The sequence below is a fragment of the Malaclemys terrapin genome, chromosome 13 (assembly GCF_027887155.1).
Source record: "Malaclemys terrapin pileata isolate rMalTer1 chromosome 13, rMalTer1.hap1, whole genome shotgun sequence".
NCBI classification, from domain to species: Eukaryota; Metazoa; Chordata; order Testudines; family Emydidae; genus Malaclemys; species Malaclemys terrapin.
In genome coordinates this window covers 36,373,735-36,392,704 of record NC_071517.1, presented here as the reverse complement: position 1 = coordinate 36,392,704, position 18,970 = coordinate 36,373,735, and the positions used below count along the sequence as shown (strand labels likewise).

Below are 18,970 nucleotides of genomic sequence, written 5' to 3'. Positions count from 1 at the left end.
AGGGTTAATGTGGCCGCAATTTGACGGTATTGGCCTCCGGGAGCTATCCCACAGTGCACCATTGTGACCACTCTGGACAGCAATCTGAACTCGAATCCACTGGCCAGATAGACAAGAAAAGCCCCGCAAATTTTTGAATTTCATTTCCTGTTTGCCCAGCGTGGAGAACACAGGTGACCACGCTGAGCTCATCAGCACAGGTAACCATGCAGTCCGAGAATCGAAAAAGAGCACCAGCATGGACCGTACGGGAGGCACTGGATCTGATTGATATATGGGGAGAGGATTCTGTGCTAGCAGAACTACGTTCCAAAAGACAAAATGCCTAAACATTTGAAAAAATCTCCAAGGGCATGATGGAGAGAGGCCACAATAGGGACTCACTACAGTGCCGCGTGAAAGTTAAGGAGCTCAGACAAGACTACCAGAAAATGACAAGCAAACGGAAGGTCTGGGGCAGATCTGCAGACATGCCGCTTCTACGCTGAGCTACATGCAATTCTGGGGGGGTGGCACCACCACCACCCACCCCTGACCATGGATTCTGAGCAGGGGGTACTCTCAAACATGCCTGAGGATTCCCTGGACGGGGAGTAGGAGGACTAGGACAAGCTTGTGGAGAGCACACAGCACTCTGTTCTCCCCAACAGCCAGGATCTTTTTCTCAGCCTGACTGAAGTACCCTCCCAACGTGGTATCCCAGACCATGAAGCCATGGAAGGGACCTCTGGTGAGTGTACCTTTGTAAATATAAAACATGGTTTAAAAGCAAGCGTTTTTTAATGATTAATTTGCCCTGAGGACTTGGGACGCATTTGCGGCCAGTACAGCTACTGAAAAAGTCTGTTAACATGTCTGGGGATGGAGCGGAAATCCTCCAGGGACACCTCCATGAAGCTCTCCTGGAGGTACTCCAAAAACCTTTGCAGAAGGTTTCTGGGCAGGGCACCCTTATTCTATCCTCCATGGAGGACACTTGACCACGCCATGCTAGTAGCAAGTAATCTGGTATCATTGCATGACAAAGCCTGGCAGATATGGTCCTGGTATTTGCTGGCATTCAAGCAACATCCATTCTTTATCTCGCTGTGTTATTCTCAGGAGAGTGATATCATTCATGGTAACGTGGTTGAAAGACGGGAATTTAATTAAGGAGACAGAGGTGGCTGTTCCTACTGGGCTGTTTGCCTGTGGCTGGAAAGAAATCCTTCCCTGCAGTTCACCAAGCGGGGCGGGGGGCATTGGTGCTGAGCTTTTCGCGTTTGGCTAGCAAGGAACTTCTCTGATACCAGCCACGCGATGCGGGGAGGGGTAAAGCGGTCATTCCAGATAATTGAATTGAGGGGATATTACTTTGGTTTCTGCTGCTGCACGTTAACAGGAAAACCGCACCACTCAACGGGCTTTGCTTTTTATGTGGGAAAGGAGGTCGCTGCTTTTAGGAAGGTTGCAGAAGCTGAAAGACAATGGCTTACCATGGCCGCATGCAAGCCGAATTCTGTTGCCCAGACCTGCATCTGTGACTCTAACACCGAAGCTGCAGGCACTCAATATCAAGATGCAAAATGCGACCTTGTACCAAAATCACATGTGCTATGTAATGTGAATAGCGTTGCTCACCGTGAAAGAGTACAAGCATTGCTTGGTAAAATGTATCTTTTAAAATATTTCTCTCCCTTTTTCCATCCCTCCCACAGCTGCAAATTTTTCAAGCCTCCCTCCTCCGTCCCGAAGGCTCTCTCAGATAAGGCGGCTAAAAACATACACGCGAGACAAAATGTTCTCTGAAATCATGGAATTGACCCGCAATGAAAGAGCTCATCTGAATGAATGGAAGGACATGGTATCATAGTAAAGGAAAGCTGCCAGTGAACGAGAGGACAGGAGGGACAAACATGAGGACAGGAGGTATGAATGTGAGGACAGGAGGGATGCCCGAGATGAGAGGTGGCAACAGGAGGATCAGAGGAGGCAGAATGCAATGCTGGGGCTGCTGCATGATCAAATGGACATGCTCTGTCATCTGGTGGAGCTTCAGGAATGGCGGCAGGATCACAAAGTGCCGCTGCAGCCCCGTATAACCGCCCTCCCCCATCCCCAAGTTCCATAGCCTCTTCACCCATACGTGTAAGAACGCGGGGGTGGGAGGCTCTGTGCACCCAGCCACTCCACCCCAGTGGACAGCCCAAGCAAAAGGCTGTCATTATTTTGAACTTTTGAGGTGGCCTTTTCCTTCCCTCCTCCCAAGCTGCACCCGGTCTACCTTGTCAGTTCTCTCCCTCTTTTTATAATCAATTAATAAATAATACATGATTTTTAAATGATAGTAATTTTATTTCCTTTGAAAGCAAGCGGGGGGAGGGTCGGTTGCTTACAGGGAATGAGTCAATCAAGGGGGAATGTTTTCATCAAGGAGAAACAAACAGAACTTCACACCATAGCCTGGCCAGTCATGAAACTGGTTTTCAAAGCTTCTCTGATGCGCAGCGCTTCCTGGTGTGCTCTTCTAATCGCCCTGGTATCTGGCTGCACGTAATCAGTGGCCAGGCGATTTGCCTCAGCCTCCCACCCTGCCATAAAGGTTTCCCCCTTACTCTCACAGATATTGTTATTGCTGCTTGCTGTGTGCTCCAAAATGGGAATATTGGTTTGGCTGAGGTCTGAGCGAGTCAGTAAAGTGCACCAGCGACGCTTTAAACATCCAAATGCACATTCCACAACCATTCTGCACTTGCTCAGCCTATAGTTGAAGAGCTCCTGTCTACTGTCCAGGCTGCTTGTGTATGGCTTCATGAGCCATGGCATTAAGGGGTAAGCTGGGTCCCCAAGGATACCTATAGGCATTTCAACATCCCCAATAGTTATTTTCTGGTCTGGGAAATAAATCCGTTCCTCCAGCCATTTAAACAGTTTAGTGTTCCTGAAGACACTAGCGTCATGAACCCTTCCCAGCCAGCCCACGTTGATGTTGGTGAAACGTCCCTTGTGATCCACCAGTGCTTCCAGCACCATTGAAAAGTACCCAATGCGGTTTATGTACTTGCTGACCTGGTGCTCCGGTGCAAACCAGGGATAAGAGTTCCATCTATTGCCCCACCACAGTTAGGGAATCCCATTGCAGCAAAGCCATCCACTATGACCTGCACATTTCCCAGAGTCACTACCTTTCGTAGCAGCAGCTCAGTGATTGCTTTGGCTACTTGCATCACAGCAGCTCCCACAGTAGATTTGCCCACTCCAAATTGATTCCCGACTGACCAGCAGCTGTCTGGCATTGCAAGCTTCCTCAGGGCTATCGCCACTCGCTTCTCAACTGTGAGGACTACTCTCATCTTGGTACTCTGGCGCTTCAGGGCAGGGGAAAGCAAGTCACAAAGTTCCATGAAAGTGCCCTTACTCTTGCGAAAGTTTTGCAGCCACTGGGAATCGTCCCACCCCCGCAACACTATGTGGTCCCACCAGTCTGTGCTTGTTTCCCAGGCCCAGAATTGGCTTTCCACTTCATGAACCTGCCCCATTAACACCATGATCTCCAAAGCGCCGGGGCCTGCGGTTTGAGAGAATTCTGTGTCCATGTCCTCATCAGTCTCATCCGCGTGCTCCCATTGCAGCCTCGTCCTCGACTGGTTTTTCAGGTTCTGGTTCAGCATAGACTGCACGATAATGCGCAAGGTATTTACAATGTTCATGACTGCTGCATTGAGCTGAGCAGGCTCCATGCTTCCCGTGGTATGGCGTCTGCACAGTTCACAAAGGAAAAAGGTGTGAAACGATTGTCTGCCATTGCTTTCATAGAGGGAGGGGTGAGGCTGTACCCAGAACCACCAGCGACAATGTTTTTTGCCCCATCAGGCATTGGGATCTCAACCCAGAATTCAAATGGGCGGGGGAGACTGCGGGAACTATGGGATAGCTATGGGATAGCTACCACAGTGCAACTCTCCGGAAGTCAACACTAACCTCGGTACATGAATGCACACCGCCGAATTAATGTGCTTAGTGTGGCCGCATGCATTCGACTTTATACAATCGGTTGCACAAAAACAAATTCTGTAAATTTGGAGTAATCCTATAGTGTAGACATACCCTAAGGCACGCGAGCTGTCTGGACACCATGCCCTGAGAACTAGCCCTTTCGGGACTTGCATTCATTGCAATCAGTTTTAGGGACACTCATTGTAACAGGTCCCCTCCTTTTGAAATGCTCTGTGCAGCTGGCAGCAGCAAAGCAGCTTCTGCCCTGCAGGGTCACATGACAAATCCCTCCTCGGTGCCCGTTTGACAGATGTGACCTCTGAAATGGCCTCCGTTCTACGTGTGCTCTGGCAAATCCCCACCTGGGTCTGGACAGTCCCAATGCCACTGACTTGTGAGTCTTCCTCTTTGTTTGCCCAAAATCCCTGCCTCCAAGGGCCCTGTGAGCCTGGTGCTGGTGCTTTGTCGGAGCTGGTCCCAGCTGGGCTTTGCCCAGATAAGAGCTATGAAGCTGTTTCTTGTGAAGTGTCCAGAGGACACTGCTGGGTCCTGGCTGTTTGCATCTGGCCTGTGTGAGTGCAGTGAAGGTAGGTTTGCAGAGGGCTATGATGGCAGTAATCTCAATTTCAGGGGTGGTAGATTTACCAGGTTTATGTGCCCATCTATGCTGCACCAGGAGTTAGTATTTTTATTGTCCAAAAAATAATTATGATCAAAACCAGCTTTTTTTTATGGAAATAAAAAATTGGTTAAAATTGTCTCCACTCTGCCTGGTGCCTAATTAAACTCCATGATGGAAACATAGTTATGGCCACCTCCCTCCCTGGTCCTTCCACTAGATTGACAACACTGTCCCGTGTTCTGGCTGGATTTTCCATTGTGTCCTTAGGGGCATAAGAACTGCAGCAAAAAAACATGATGTCACCCATTGTGTTTTATTTTCTATTTGACTGTCTGAATTAGATTACAAAACTTCATTATCTAACATAGAGAAACAATGAACAGGGCATATACACAGGAATTTACTTTGTGTAAGGTACAAAATCCACTAACAATCAATGTCAGCCCTGTGCATTTTAAATGTCGTAAACACTCCTCACGTAGGGTGAATGTTTAGACAAGACGATGGACAAAAATATCATCATACTGTGTATATCAGTCCTGAACATGAGAAAGTGACAGATGACCAGAATCATGCCATGAGTTAGGAGTCAAAATCAATAAATACATTAACTAAAATGTTGAACTGAAATTTCCAGTGCAGTCGATTTTCCTTAGGCAATAAGCTTCTGCTATAATTAATGAAAATTAATCTAACAATGTTTCCTGGTATATTCAGCATTTCAACGTCCTGTAAGAGAAGGAACAATTCCCGCTCCCCTCACAAGAGATCAGTTTATGCCATACATTTATGAAGTGGAGTAAATTCTCCCTTAGTTCCTGTGGTGGTGATGGTGACGTGGTGAGGGACTTGTCACACCTCAACGGTCCCCTCCCTCCCATAGGTCCCCGGGGAGGGCAGATCAGCATTGTATGTGGCTAACACTGTTGCAAACATTGCAAAGCATGCTGGGAAGGGTTAAAGGTGTGAGTGAGTAGTGACAGTTTCCTTTGTAGGTTACAAGATGCCGAGAAGGGGGGAAGAATAAGAAAAGAGCAGAGAACGAGGAGGAGGAGGGATAACTCAGTGGTTTGAGCATTGCCCTACTAAACCCAGGGTTGTGAGTTCAATCCTTGAGGGGGCCACTTAGGGATCTGGGGTACAAATCGGTACTTGGTCCTGCTAGTGAAGGCAGGGGGCTGGACTTGATGACCTTTCAAGGTCCCTTCCAGTTCTAGGAGATAGGATAACGAGTTAACTCAACACTGTAGCTAGCTCAGTGCGAAGATAAGATGCTTGCCCCTGCCCAAGGACAGTGCTCACAGCCAAGAAAGACGGGGGCTTGAATGTGCCCGAGCGGCCGTGAGAAAGAAAAATTCAGCTGCATAGACCTGTAAAACAGCAAAGCCAGCAGGAAGGAAAACAAAGTCTAGGGGCTGAAGAGATGGAAAACACAGATGAGATAGCGAAAGGGGGAGCCGAGCCTCGTGTTCCTGGAACCGTGGTGTTTTGGGAACATTGAAGAGACCACAAAAAGCCGGTTTGGATTGGCACAGTGGGCACCAGGAACAGAGGTCCCCGAATGGAGTATCCCTTCTCCTCCCCGCCCAGAGGAGCCAGGACTTAAAACCCTCCTGAGAGCTGGAGCAATTTGGAGAGCAACAGCAGACCTGGATGGCCTGGGCACAGGACAGTACTCTCGTCCACCTCCCCGCACTTTCTTCTGAGGTTACACCCAGGCCTGGCCAGTCTTGGGTAGTGCGTATGTGAGTATGAAAGTGGGTTAGGGCTTGGGGTGCTAATGCTTTCTTCTCCCCCACGCCCAGAGTGTCATGGGAGAGTTCCCAGAACTCTCTGCTGTTGTTTTTGTATTTTATTAATAAAGCTTTAATATTTAGATGCTTGATATGTTCCGTCATCTCTTCCCCAAAAGATCCTGATCACCTGACACTGCAGGCAGATTGGTAACAAAAATCTGTCACAGACTGGCAATGCCTTTTCTGTTTCCTGACGTTCACTATGTAGCTGTAATAAAATACAGCTCTTTGGAGAGTGGATCTTAGGAAGAGGCAAAACCAGGCTGATGTAAAACCCTAACTGAGTAGTGACCCTCACACTCCATAATGATTGTGGGATGATAACACAAGAACAAGAAAGGCACTGGGGGAGGGGGGGAGGAAAGACACTGTCCCTGAACTCAAAGTCTCGAAACAATCTGGCATGTGTCATCTGGGCTAATAAGACTATCAGCATTCACCACCCCATTGGGGCACACAGTGAGCCAGAGTCTCAGCTGGTGTAAATCAAGGCAGCTCCATTTGTGTCAGTGGGGCAGATCCCCAACTGAGGATGTGTCACAAGACATGGATCTCAAGCTCCATCTCTGTGAAATGGTCCTATGAATGCTGCTTGGCACTGCGGTGGGAAGGTGAGGCTAAGGGTCCGTTTACAGTACGAAATTAATTCGAAGTTATTTTATTTGAATTTCGAGAATTGAGTTCATACATTCGATGTTATGTGTCCTCACTAAAGCGTGTGAATTCAGCAGAGTGCATCCACAGTACCAAGGCTAGCACTGAATGGCAGAGTGTTGCACTGTGATAGCTATCCCACAGTTCCTGCAGTCTCTGCTGCCCATTGGAATTGTGGGTTAATCTCCCAGTGCATGATGGGGCAAAAACATTCTCCCGGGTTTTTCTGAGTGTGTGCTGTCACCTGCTCCTCCCTCTGTGAAAGTTACGTCAGATGCCATGCTGCCAGCAGATGGTGCAGCACGTCTCCTGGTATGTTGAATCCACTTAGAATGTCCTCTCCTATTTCTATCTGTTCTTTCATCTTACCATTTCCCGCCATTTCTCAGCCATCGTGAACAGAACCGCACAGCTTCTGACGCTTTCTCCAGATTGTCTGTCCTGTGCTCCCATGGAAGCTACAGAACGCAACAATTCCCTGCCGTTTCTTGGCCATCGTGAACAGAGACGCACAGTTCCACCACAAACGCTGCTCATGCTTCCGCTGCAAACTCTGCTCTCGCCGCTTTTTCCATGTTGTTGGGCCTGGGCTCCAGTGGAAGCTACAGAAGGCAACAATTCCCTGCTGTTTCTTGGCCATCATGAACAGAGCCACACAGACAATCTGGAGAAAGCGGCAGAAGCTGTCCTGGACTCCTGTGGAAGCTACAGAAGACAACCATTTACTGCATTTTATCGGCCATCTTGAACCGAACAGCTCATTTTGAGCCCTTTTTCAAGGATTACCCGTGCAGGCACCATTGCGTGGCAAAAATGGAGTCTACTCAGATCTCTGCTACAGGTGAGGAAGCGACGACAGTGTGATTACTAAACTGATGAGGACATGGACACAGACATTTCCACGGCCGGCTACAGGTACCAGCCGAGCAAGCTGGTGCGTGGGGCTGCAGCTTGTAGGAGGCGGCATTCCGCCCAATCCTAGGGTGGCACGGCTGCTTTTCTGTTGTTGTTGTTCCGCTCTGGCCGCCCTGTAGGGGGCAGTGGCGCGGAGGACGGGAGTGCCCTGCAGCAAGCCTGGCAGGGCAGCCCACGTCCTTCCCCCCAGCCAACCAGAGCAGCATAGAGCCCTCCCGGCAGGTGGCACAGCGGTCGGGGCTGCTTGGCAGTGCTCCGCTGAAGCCCTGGCCACCTCCCTTCTGTCTCTGCCCCCCCGCTCCAACCCCCTCCCCCCGCTAGCTGGGGCACATCTGCAGGGCAGGGAGTCCCCCTGCACCCTGGCTTCGGCCACGCCACAGGTTTTTTTTTTTTTTTTTTTTACTTGGGGCGGCTAGAAAGGCAGAGCCAGCCCTGGACATTCCTAGATGCACAGCATGTGGTGATTGGGAGATCATGGTGGCATTGGGCCAGGTTCATGCCATGGAACGCCAATTCTGGGCCCGGGAAACAAGCACAGACTCTTGGGACTGCATAGTGTTGCAGGTCTGGGTTGATTCCCAGTGGCTGCGAAACTTTTGTATGCATAGGGCAACTTTCATGGAACTTTGTGACTTGCTGTCCCCTGCCCTGAAGCACAAAGACACCAAAATGAGAGCAGCCCTCACAGTTGAGAAGCGAGTGGCCATAGCACTGTGGAAGCTTACAACGCCCGACAGCTACCGGTCAGTCGGGAATCAGTTTCGAGTGCGGCAAATCTACTGTAGGAGCTGCAGTGCTGCAAGTAGTCAACACAATCATTGACCAGCTGCTATCAAGGGTAGTGACTTTGGGAAATGTGCAGACCACTGTGGATGGCTTTAATGCGCTGCGGTTCCCTTACTGCTGCAGAGTGATAGATGTAACGCATATCCCCATCTTGGCCCTGGCACACCATAGCGGCCAGTACATAAACCGCAAGGGGTACTTTTCCATTGGACGTTTCAGCGACATCAACGTGGGATGGCTGGGAAAGGTGCATGACGCTTGCATCTTCAGGAATTCTGGTCTGTTTGAACAGCTGCAGGAAGAGACTTACTTCCCAGACCAGAAAATTACTGTTGGGGATGTTGAAATGCCTATAGTTATCCTCGGGGACCTAGCCTACCCCTTAATGCCATGGCTCATGAAGCCGTACCCTGGACAGTAGTAAGGAGCAGTTCAACTATAGGCTGAGCAAATGCAGAATGGTAGTAGAGTGTGCTTTTGGATGTTTGAAAGGGCGCTGGTGCAGTTTACTGACTCGGTTAGATCTCAGCGCAACCAATATCCCCATTGTAATTGCTGCTTGTTGTGTGCTCCACAATATCTGTGTGAGTAAGGGGGAGACTTTTATGGAGGGATGGGAGGTTGAGGCAACTCGCCTGGTGGCCAATTTCACACAGCCAGACAACAGGGCGATTAGAAGAGCACAGTAGGGAACGCTGAGCATCAGAGAAGCTTTGAAAGCCAGTTTCATGACTGGCCAGGGTATGGTATTACAGTTGTGTTTATTTCCTTTCATATGTATAGGGTGTGGGTAACTTCAAGAGAAACAAAGTCAAAATTGTTTAAAAACTGTTCTTTATTATTTGATGCACAATGTACTGAGGAAAATTAGAAGGTAGACTGGGGCGGAGGGGGGGGTTGGGTTAGGGTGGTGGAGGAGGAGGGAAGGACAAGTTCAGAAACTAAATCAAAAGTTTGCATATGCCAGCTTTATGGTGCTTGGGCAATCCTCCTGGGTTGAGTGTGTGGGTCCCTGTAGCCTTCCCCCTCATGTTCTTGAGCGTCTGGGTGAGGAGGCTATCGAAGTTGGGGAGGAGGAAGTTTGATTATACAGGGGCTGCAGCAGAAGTCTGTGGTCTTGCTGCCTTCCCCGCATTAGATCCACCATACAGTGTAGTATGTCAGTTTGCTCCCCCATGAGCTTGACCATAGCGTCCTGCCTGCTCTCATCGCGCGCGTCCCTAGTCTCTTTGTGTTCCTGTAATGCTGTATGGGACTCCACAATTGTTTGCCTCCATGCATTCAGCTGGGCACTATCAGTGCAGTAGGACTGCATGAGTTCGGTGAACATGTCGTCCCAAGTTCGTTTTTTCCGCCTTCTAATCTGGACCAGGCTCTGGGACGGAGTAGATAGGGGCCGCATTGAAACATTAGCCCCTGCAGCAGGAGAAAAAGGGAGGGTAGTATTTAAAAAAACACATTGCAGAGAACAAAGGGGGCACTTTGGTATGAGTAAGCCATCATATACGGCCGGGCAACAGAATTCATTTTGCAGGCAGCCCCTAGGGGCACGCGGGGTTCTGCTTCTTCTACAATTCTTTCAATGTTTTCAAACTGCGGGGCCCCCTTTCCCACAGCAAGCCGTGGGTTTGCCATATAAAAGGAGGGCCTGTGGACTCTCTGGGATGATCACTGCACACAACAAGCCCCCTCCTCTGCCCCCCACCGCGTGGCTCCGATCAGGCTCACAGCAGGGATGAGCCCTTTACACTAAACGCGAACAATCCAGCGTGGCTGGGTTCCCCCGATGCCTCCCACCATGTGGCTCTGATCAGGCTCTCACTCACCAGAAGTACCTCCTCCAGGGTCATGGAACAGGAGCCCACCTTGGGAGTGAGGGGAGGCTATTAGATCCAGCATTAAGATTAGTTCCTGGCTGGGGGCGGGGGGGGGGGGGGGGGATGGGACGGATTCCCCACTTGCCTCCTGTGCACTGTCCTCCTCCTCCTCCTCTTCTTCGTCCTCCAATGTCACTTCCTCCTCACTCTGTGCAACTCCCCCCTTGCAGGTGTCCATGGACAGAGGTGGGGTAGTGGTGGCTTCACCCCCTATAATTGCATGTAGCTCACAGTAAAAGCGGAATGTATGGGGCTGTGACCCAGAGCGCCCATTTGCCTCCCTGGCTTTTTGGTACGCTGGCCTGAGGTCCTTGATTTTTGTATGACGCAGCTACGTGTCCCTGGAGTAGCCTATTTCCATCATGGCCCTGGAGACTTTAGCATAGGTATTTGTGTTCCTTTTTTCGGAACGTAGTTCTGCCATGACAGACTCATCTCCCTAGAATGTGGTGAGATCCAGTACCTCCCGTTCAGACCATGCTGGAGCTCGTCTGCGAATCCAGGACTGCGTGATTTCTTGTGATGCTGGACTCTGCATGGTCGCCTGTGATGGTGAACTGTGCTGATGGACACCTGTGCTGCTGGTGACCAAACAGGAAATGAAATTCAAAAGTTCCCAGGGCTTTTCCTGACCACCTGGCTAGTGCATTGGAGTTGACAGTGTTGTCCAGAGTGGTCACAAGGGAGCATCCTGGGATAGCTCCCGGAGGCCAATAATGTCAAATTGCGTCCACAATACTTTTAACCCGGGATTGCGATCTCAATTTAAGCGCTACTCCACTTGCCAGGGAGGAGTACAGAAATCGAATTAAAGAGCTCTTTAAAACGAAAAAAAACTTTGGGTCACGTGGACGGAATCATTTTTTCTCGCAATAACTTGGCTAATTCCGAAATAACAGGCCAGTGTAGACCAGGCCTAAAACTGCCAATATTCACCTGAAGAAGAGCTCTGTGGAGCTCAAAAACTTCTCTCATCCACCAACCGGAGTTAGTGCAATATAAGATATTACACCACCACCTTGTCCCTCTAATATTCACAAAGCACATCATGACGCTGTTTTGTTGGTGGTATAGAAATACAGTCAATATGATTGTGCTCACCTGTAACCACAGCACAGCCCAAGCTTGAAACACAGAGCTCTTATTTCTCAGGGCTTGGCTGCCAGGATGTAAGTTCCTCAGGTGAGGTTCTTGTCTCTCCTCTTTCTTCAGAAGTTGAATTTTCTCAGCGAAGAGACCTGCAGTTACCTGAAGGGACGAGCAGGTACCTTTGATTTACATTCGGAAAATGAGCTTCTCCTTCGATTTAAAAAGTGTAAATGCTGCTGCATATTTGTATTAGGTCTTCACTCTTTTTAATATGGTTCCATTTCAACCTTTCTCCCACTTGTCTCCAAAGCTTTGAAGCTAACAATGACCAATGGGAATTGTACAGTGTGACTTGTATAATTCATTTTTTTTTAAAGTCTAATGAACCTATCTGTAAAATATTTGACATCATGAACAAACACCAGCTTACATTTTTGGAATATGCCTGTGCAAGGTGATGGCCTGTTATAATGTACTTACACTGCCCCTTTATTAATAGTCAATATATGCTGTCCTCTAGTGGGCATTTCTGAAAATAGCTCCCCATCTATCACCCTTACAACATACTTTCACTTAGGGAAGAAAAAACAAATGCACAAATACAGAATGGGGGATAACTGGCTTAGCAGCAGCACTGTTGAAAAGGATCTGGGAATTGTGGTGGATCACAACCTCAACATGAGTCAGCAATGTGATGCTGTTTCAAAAAAAGCAAATGCAGTTTTAGGTTTCATTAACAGAGGCATAGCATGCAAGTCTTGGGAGGTGATAGTACCCCTCTGCTGGGCTCTGGTTAGGCCTCAGCTGGAGACTCTGCCCAATTTTGGTCACCAATGTATAGAAAATATGTAGAGAAACTACAAAGGATCCAAAGGCGAGTGACAAGGATGATCAAAGGGATGGAATGCAAGCCATATGAGCAAAGACTGGATGAACTTGGTATGTTTAGTTTGGAAAAGAGGAGATTAAGGGGGGACATGACAGCAGTTTTCAAATACTTGAAAAGCTGCCATAAAAAAGATTGAGAAAAGTTGTTCACTTTTGCCACAGTGGGCAGGACAGGAGGCAATGGGTTCAAACTGCAGCATAGCAGATTTAGATTAAATCTCAAGAAAAACTTCCAAAATATAAGAACAGTAGGACAATGGAACAGTCCACTTAGGGAAGTCATGGAATCTCCTTCACTGGAAGTTTTCAAAAGGAGGCTGGACAGCCATCAGTATTTGATGGCTGGGACTCAACAAATCCTGCATCTTGGCAGGGGGTAGACTAAATGACCCTTGTAGTCCCTTCTAACCCTGTGGTTCTATGCTGCTATCTAGTGGCCATTTTACAGTATAACTTCCCCATTATTTTATTTGGTACTGAAATCTATTGATCACTAGTCAGTATTTCTGACACCCTATCCCCCTTTCATTTCCTCTAATCTGCTGCCATCTAATGTCGATTTCCCAGCATGACAGCCTTTTTCTCTGCTCTCCTTTAGTGGATTCTTCTTGCTATAGCTTCCTGTTTCTCATTTTTGACTCTGTCACCTGGTGTACATTATTTAGTATAAAGCAACAGAGGGTCCTGCTTTTTACAGATTCAGACTAACACGGCTACCCCTCTGATACTTGACATTATTTAGTATAAAGAACCGGAGTACTTGTGGCACCTTAGAGACTAACAAATTTATTAGAGCATAAGCTTTCTTGGACTACAGCCCACTTCTTCGGATGCATATAGAGTGGAATAAATATTGAGGAGATATATATACACACATACAGAGAGCATAAACAGGTGGGAGTTGTCTTACCAACTCTGAGAGGCCAATTAATTAAGAGAAAAAAAACTTTTGAAGTGATAATCAAGCTAGCACAGTACAGAAAGTTTGATAAGAAGTGTGAGAATACTTACAAAGGGAGATAGATTCAATGTTTGTAATGGCTCAGGCATTCCCAGTCTCTATTCAAGCCTATCTCCCCATGTAAGTATTCTCACACTTCTTATCAAACTGTCTGTACTGTGCTAGCTTGATTATCACTTCAACAGTTTTTTTCCCCTCTTACTTAATTGGCCTCTCAGAATTGGTAAGACAACTCCCACCTTTTCATGCCCCCCCTAATGTGAGTATATATCTCCTCAATATATGTTCCATTCTATGCATCCAAAGAAGTGGGCTGTAGCCCACAAAAGCTTATGCTCAAATACATTTGTTAGTCTCTAAGGTGCCACAAGTACTCCTGTACTTTTTGCGGATACAGACTAACACGGCTGCTACTCTGAAACCTGTCATTGTACAGGTCCCAACCCTTTGTACTGCTCTGTGCAATGGGTGGCAGCAGAGCAGCTTGTGCCCTGGAGGGCCACATGCAGAGTCCCTCGCCAGTGACCATTTGACAGACTCGATCCCAGAAATAGCCTCAGTTCTAGAGGTGTCCTGGCTTGTGAGTCTACCTCTTTGTTTGCCCAACCTCCTCACCTCCAAGGGTCCTGTGATCCTGGAGCTGTTGCTTTACTGGAGCTGGTCACAGCCAGGTTTAGTTCAGATAAGAGCTATAAAGCTGTTCCTGGTGAAGTGTCCAGAGATCACTGCTGGGTCTGGCTGTTTGCCTCTGGCCTGTGTGAGTGTAATGAAGGTAGTTGGTTTGCAGTGGTGTACGGTGGGATGGAATTAGGCACAATTTTAGAGATGGCAGATTTCCTAGGCTTATGACCCCACAAAGGCTGCACCAAGCATTTGGACAACAAAAATACTAACATTTATTTTGATAATAATGGCTGTTTTACAAATAACAAAATGGTTAAAATTGACTCCACCGCTCCTGGTGCCCAGTTGAAAACTTCATGATAGGAACATGGTTTTGGCCACCTCCCACCCTCATCCTTCCATTTAGATGGACAATGGGAGTTTTCAACTTAATTTTAAGGGGGCTATGCAATGGGACCCCCAGTGTACAACCTGGAGCTGTGGGACCACTGTGCCCCCTTCTCTCTCCAGCCTGGACTGTCTCTCAAGATGCTTTAATAGTGAGAAGCAGCAACCCCCCCTCCCCCCAGTTGCTTTTATCACTCAGTCACAAGAATACAGAGTTGAATTGCATGAATGCTCTCCAACCTACTCATGAACTACACAGAGGTAGACACCAGCAAATCCCCCCAGCCTTGGACCCCCAGAAATGTACCATCTTACAGTGCTCAAGACCTTCTCATGAACAATGCAAGCTCATTAATTAGTTTGCCACTTCATCAAAGGATAGTGAGCATGCACTAGTCCTTATAATCTGAGCAGATTCCCCAAGCATTTTAGAGAAACTCACTTATTAAGAGTAAACATTTAAATAAGTTTATTAACTACAGAAAGATAGATTTTAAGCAATTATAAGTTTTAGGAATCGGGGGTAGCCGTGTTAGTCTGTATCTACAAAAACAAGGAGTCTGGTGGCACCTTAAAGACTAACAGATTTATTTGGGCATAAGCTTTCGTGAGTAAAAACCTCACTTCTTCGGATGCAAGTGAGGTTTTTACTCACGAAAGCTTATGCCCAAATAAATCTGTTAGTCTTTAAGGTGCCACCAGACTCCTTGTTGTTTTTATAAGTTTTAGGTAACTATCTCTGACCTTTATGCTTAAGGAAAAAAAAATAAAAACTCATTCTAAATCCTAAACTTTATCAGACTCAGTACAATTTGATTCAAACAGTTTCTCACCCCACTGGATGCTGCATCCAGGTTACAGTTTTTAATGCACAGTCAGAATTCCCTTCTCAGCCTGGGACCAACCTCCCCCGTTTAAGTCTTTGTCTTCCCAGTGCTCTTGTTGCCTCTAGAGTAGGTGGGGGAGGAGAGAAGTGATCTCATGATGCCACTCTCCCTTATTTTATATTCTCAATTCATGTCTCTGGAAAAATACTGGCCCAGACATGTCCTGGTGGGCCTTGCTAAGTCACAGAGTTCAGCAATTCCCATTATGCGGTGCTTGCACAACTGTCTTACAAAATTGAGAATATCTTGTTTAAAATTCCCCTGCTCGTCAATGGCTGGTGATGTTCGATTAACGCCCGTCTGGGTGTGGATCAGCTCCTATGTTGTCACTGGAGAACTAACAGTGGGCGACTCCCAGAATCCCAACATATTTTGGTAACAACCATATAACAAAATCTGATAATGATGTATACAATAATGATATACATATTTTGACAGAGCACTGTGTTTCAACAGACTGATGTTTCATATGATACCTTACAAGGCATGCTTTTTATCACAACCACATATAAAAGATGAATATGGAGGTTACAGGGGGCTACTTTGAGGTACAGTGCATCACAGGCTCATTGCTTCAATCACACAGGCAGCTTTAAAAAACTCAGGCTAAATTATTATCTCAGAGAGTCTCTGCATGTTTTTGTGAAAGCCACATTTACTGACTGCTTTGCTCAAGGCTTCCTTGACCTCTCTGTTTCTCAGGCTGTAGATGAGGGAGTTTACCAGGGGAGTTAGGATCGTGAAGCAAAGAGAGCACTTTCTTCAGATCTGTGAGTGTATCACATTTCGGTAGCATACAGAAAATCATTATGGTGCCATAGAAAATTGTCACCACAGTGAGGTGAGAGGAGCAAGTGGAAAAGGCCTTTTGTCTCCCAGTGGTGGAAGGGATTCTTAGGACAGTGGTGATGATACACACGTAGGATGTCAGGGTTAGTAGGAATGGAGGGAGGGTGAATGCGGAGACTAATATGAGATCCACCAATATGCTTAGGTGTGTGTCACTGCAGGAGAGTTCCATCAGTGGGATGGGATCACAATAGAAATGGTCAATTTCATTTGGGCCACAGAAAATTAACTGTGATATGAATCATATAAAGATGGTAGTGGCCAAGCTACCATTTAACCATGAACCTGCAGCCAACTGGAGGCAAAACCTGTTATTCATAAGAGTTGAATAGTGCAGGGGTTTACATATCGCTAAATACCGATCATAAGACATCACTGCTAGGAGACAGCATTCCATACCAGCCAGAGCACAAAAGAAATACAGTTGTGAGAGGCAGCCACAGAATGAGTTGGTTTTGTCCCCAGTCAGGAGACTGACCAGCATCCTGGGCAGTAGGGTGGAGGTGTAGCAGGTCTCCAAGCAGGACAAGTTCCCTAGGAAGTAGTACATGGGGGTGTGAAGGTGCTTATCAGCAACAACTAGTGCAGTGATGAGCATATTCCCGGCCACGGTTGCCATATAGATCACTAGGAACATCAGGAAGAAAAGAATTTGCAGGTCAGAGAGATCCCCGAATCCCACGAGGATAAATTCTGTGACAGCCGTTTGGTTTCTCCGGATTATGTCTGCCATGGGTTGAGTCTAGGAATAATAAAGCAAATGATGCAATTGAATTGGAAGAACATAGAGCTGAAAGGTAATCAAGTGTCATGAATTAATTCTATAAATATTCAGAAACTCCCTCCCTCTCCTAGTTACCAGCTGAAATTTTAAGACTAAAAGTAGACTTCAGTCAAAGTGCAAGGAGTCTCAGGTCGACAACTGATCTTTTGTATCCATGTAGACCACGCTCTGCCATATCAGAACAATGACTAATATAATTGTCCATATCTCTGGTAGCTGAATGCTGATAATCAGATCAGTCTCTCTTTCTTTATCTGCTATTGTATCCCATCTAGTGACATACTGAAGCTTAACAATGATGTTTAAATGCAGTATTTCACCTCTGACAATTGCCAGAATCGTGCCATGACTTAGGAGTCAAAAATCAATATATACATCAACTAAAATGTTGAACTGAGATTTCCAGTGCAATCTATTTTCCTTAGGCATTGATCATCTGTTAGAATTAATGAAAATTAATCTAACAAAGTTTCCTGGTATATTCAGCAACTTCCCTGTAAGAAAAGGAATAATTCATGCCTCCCTCACAAGAGGTCAGTTTATGCCATAAATTATGAAATGGAGTAAATTCTCCCTTAGTTCCTGTGATGGTGATGTGGTGAGGGACTGGCAATGCCTTTTCTGTTTCCTGATGTTCACTATTTAGTAGTAATAAAATAGAGCTCTTTGGAGGTTGGATCTTAGGAAGGGACAAAACCAGGCTGACGTGCAACCCAAACTGGAGAGTGACCCTCCCCTTGCCATACTGATTGTGGGATGATAACACAAGAACAAGAAAGACACTAGAGGGTGGGGAGGCGGGAGATGCTGTCCCTGAAGTCAGAGTCTAGAAACAATCTGGCATGTGTCATCCCGGCTAGTAAGACTATCAGCATTTGCCACCCCATTGGGGCACACAGTGAGCCAGATTCTTAGCTGGTGTAAATCAAGGTAGCTCCTTTTGTGTCAGTGGGGCAGATCCCCAACTGAGGATGTGTCACCAGACATGGATCTCAAGCTCCATCTCTGTGAAATGGTGCTGTGAACGCTGTCTGGCACTGCTGTGGGAAGGTGAGGCTAAAACTGCTAATATTCACCCGAAGAGCTCGGTGTAGCTCAAAAACTTCTGTCCTCCACCAACAGGGCTTAGTGCAATATAAGATATTACCTCACCACCTTGTCCATCGAATATTCACAAGCACATTCATGCCTCTGTTTGGTGGTGATATACAGGGCCGGCTCCAGGCACCAGCCCACCAACCTTGTGCTTGGGGCGGCATCTGGACGGGGGCGGCGCGGCGCTCCGACTCCGGCCGCCGGGGAGAGCAGAGCTGCAGCGGGCTCGCCGCCCTCTCCCCGGCACTCTGGCCACCAGGGAGCGCGGAACCCCAGCCGGCTCGCCGCCGGGGAGCGCGAATCAGCAGCGGGCTTGCCACCGGGGTGAGCGGAGCCCCGGCATTGCTCGCCACCCTCTCCCCGGCGCTCTGGCCGCTGGGGTGAGCGGAGCCCTGGCATTGCTCGCCACCCTCTCCCCGGCGCTCTGGCCGCTGGGGAGAGCGGAGCCCCGGCAGGGCTCGCCGCTGGGGAGAGCGGAGCCGCGGCGGGTCGCTGCCCTCCCCCCGGCACTCTGGCCGCCGGGGAGAGCGGAGCCCAGGCCGGGCTCTCCACCCTCCTCCCGGGGCTCCCTCCGCCAGCAGAGCCGCGGCGGGCTCGCCGCCCTCCCTCCGGCGCTCTGGCCGGTCGGGGAGAGTGGGCCCGAGGCTGGGCTCGGCGCCCTCCCCTGCCGCAGTGGGGGAGGGGGGCGGCGGTTGCCTGTGGTGGCAAAAAAGCCAGAGCCGGCCCTGGTGATATAGAAATACAGTCAAGAAGCTGGTGCTCACCTGTAACCACAGGACAT

The 18,970-nt window shown here is 48.0% G+C and overlaps 1 protein-coding gene and 1 pseudogene across 1 annotated transcript in view; one reads left to right on the top strand and one right to left on the bottom strand.

The window, feature by feature from the left end:
• The window catches only part of LOC128847293 (olfactory receptor 5V1-like), a 78,553-nt gene that overhangs the window by 26,730 nt on the left and 32,853 nt on the right, over positions 1-18,970 (top strand). The window lies entirely within an intron of this gene.
• Positions 16,068-16,947, bottom strand: LOC128847334 (olfactory receptor 6N1-like; annotated as a pseudogene).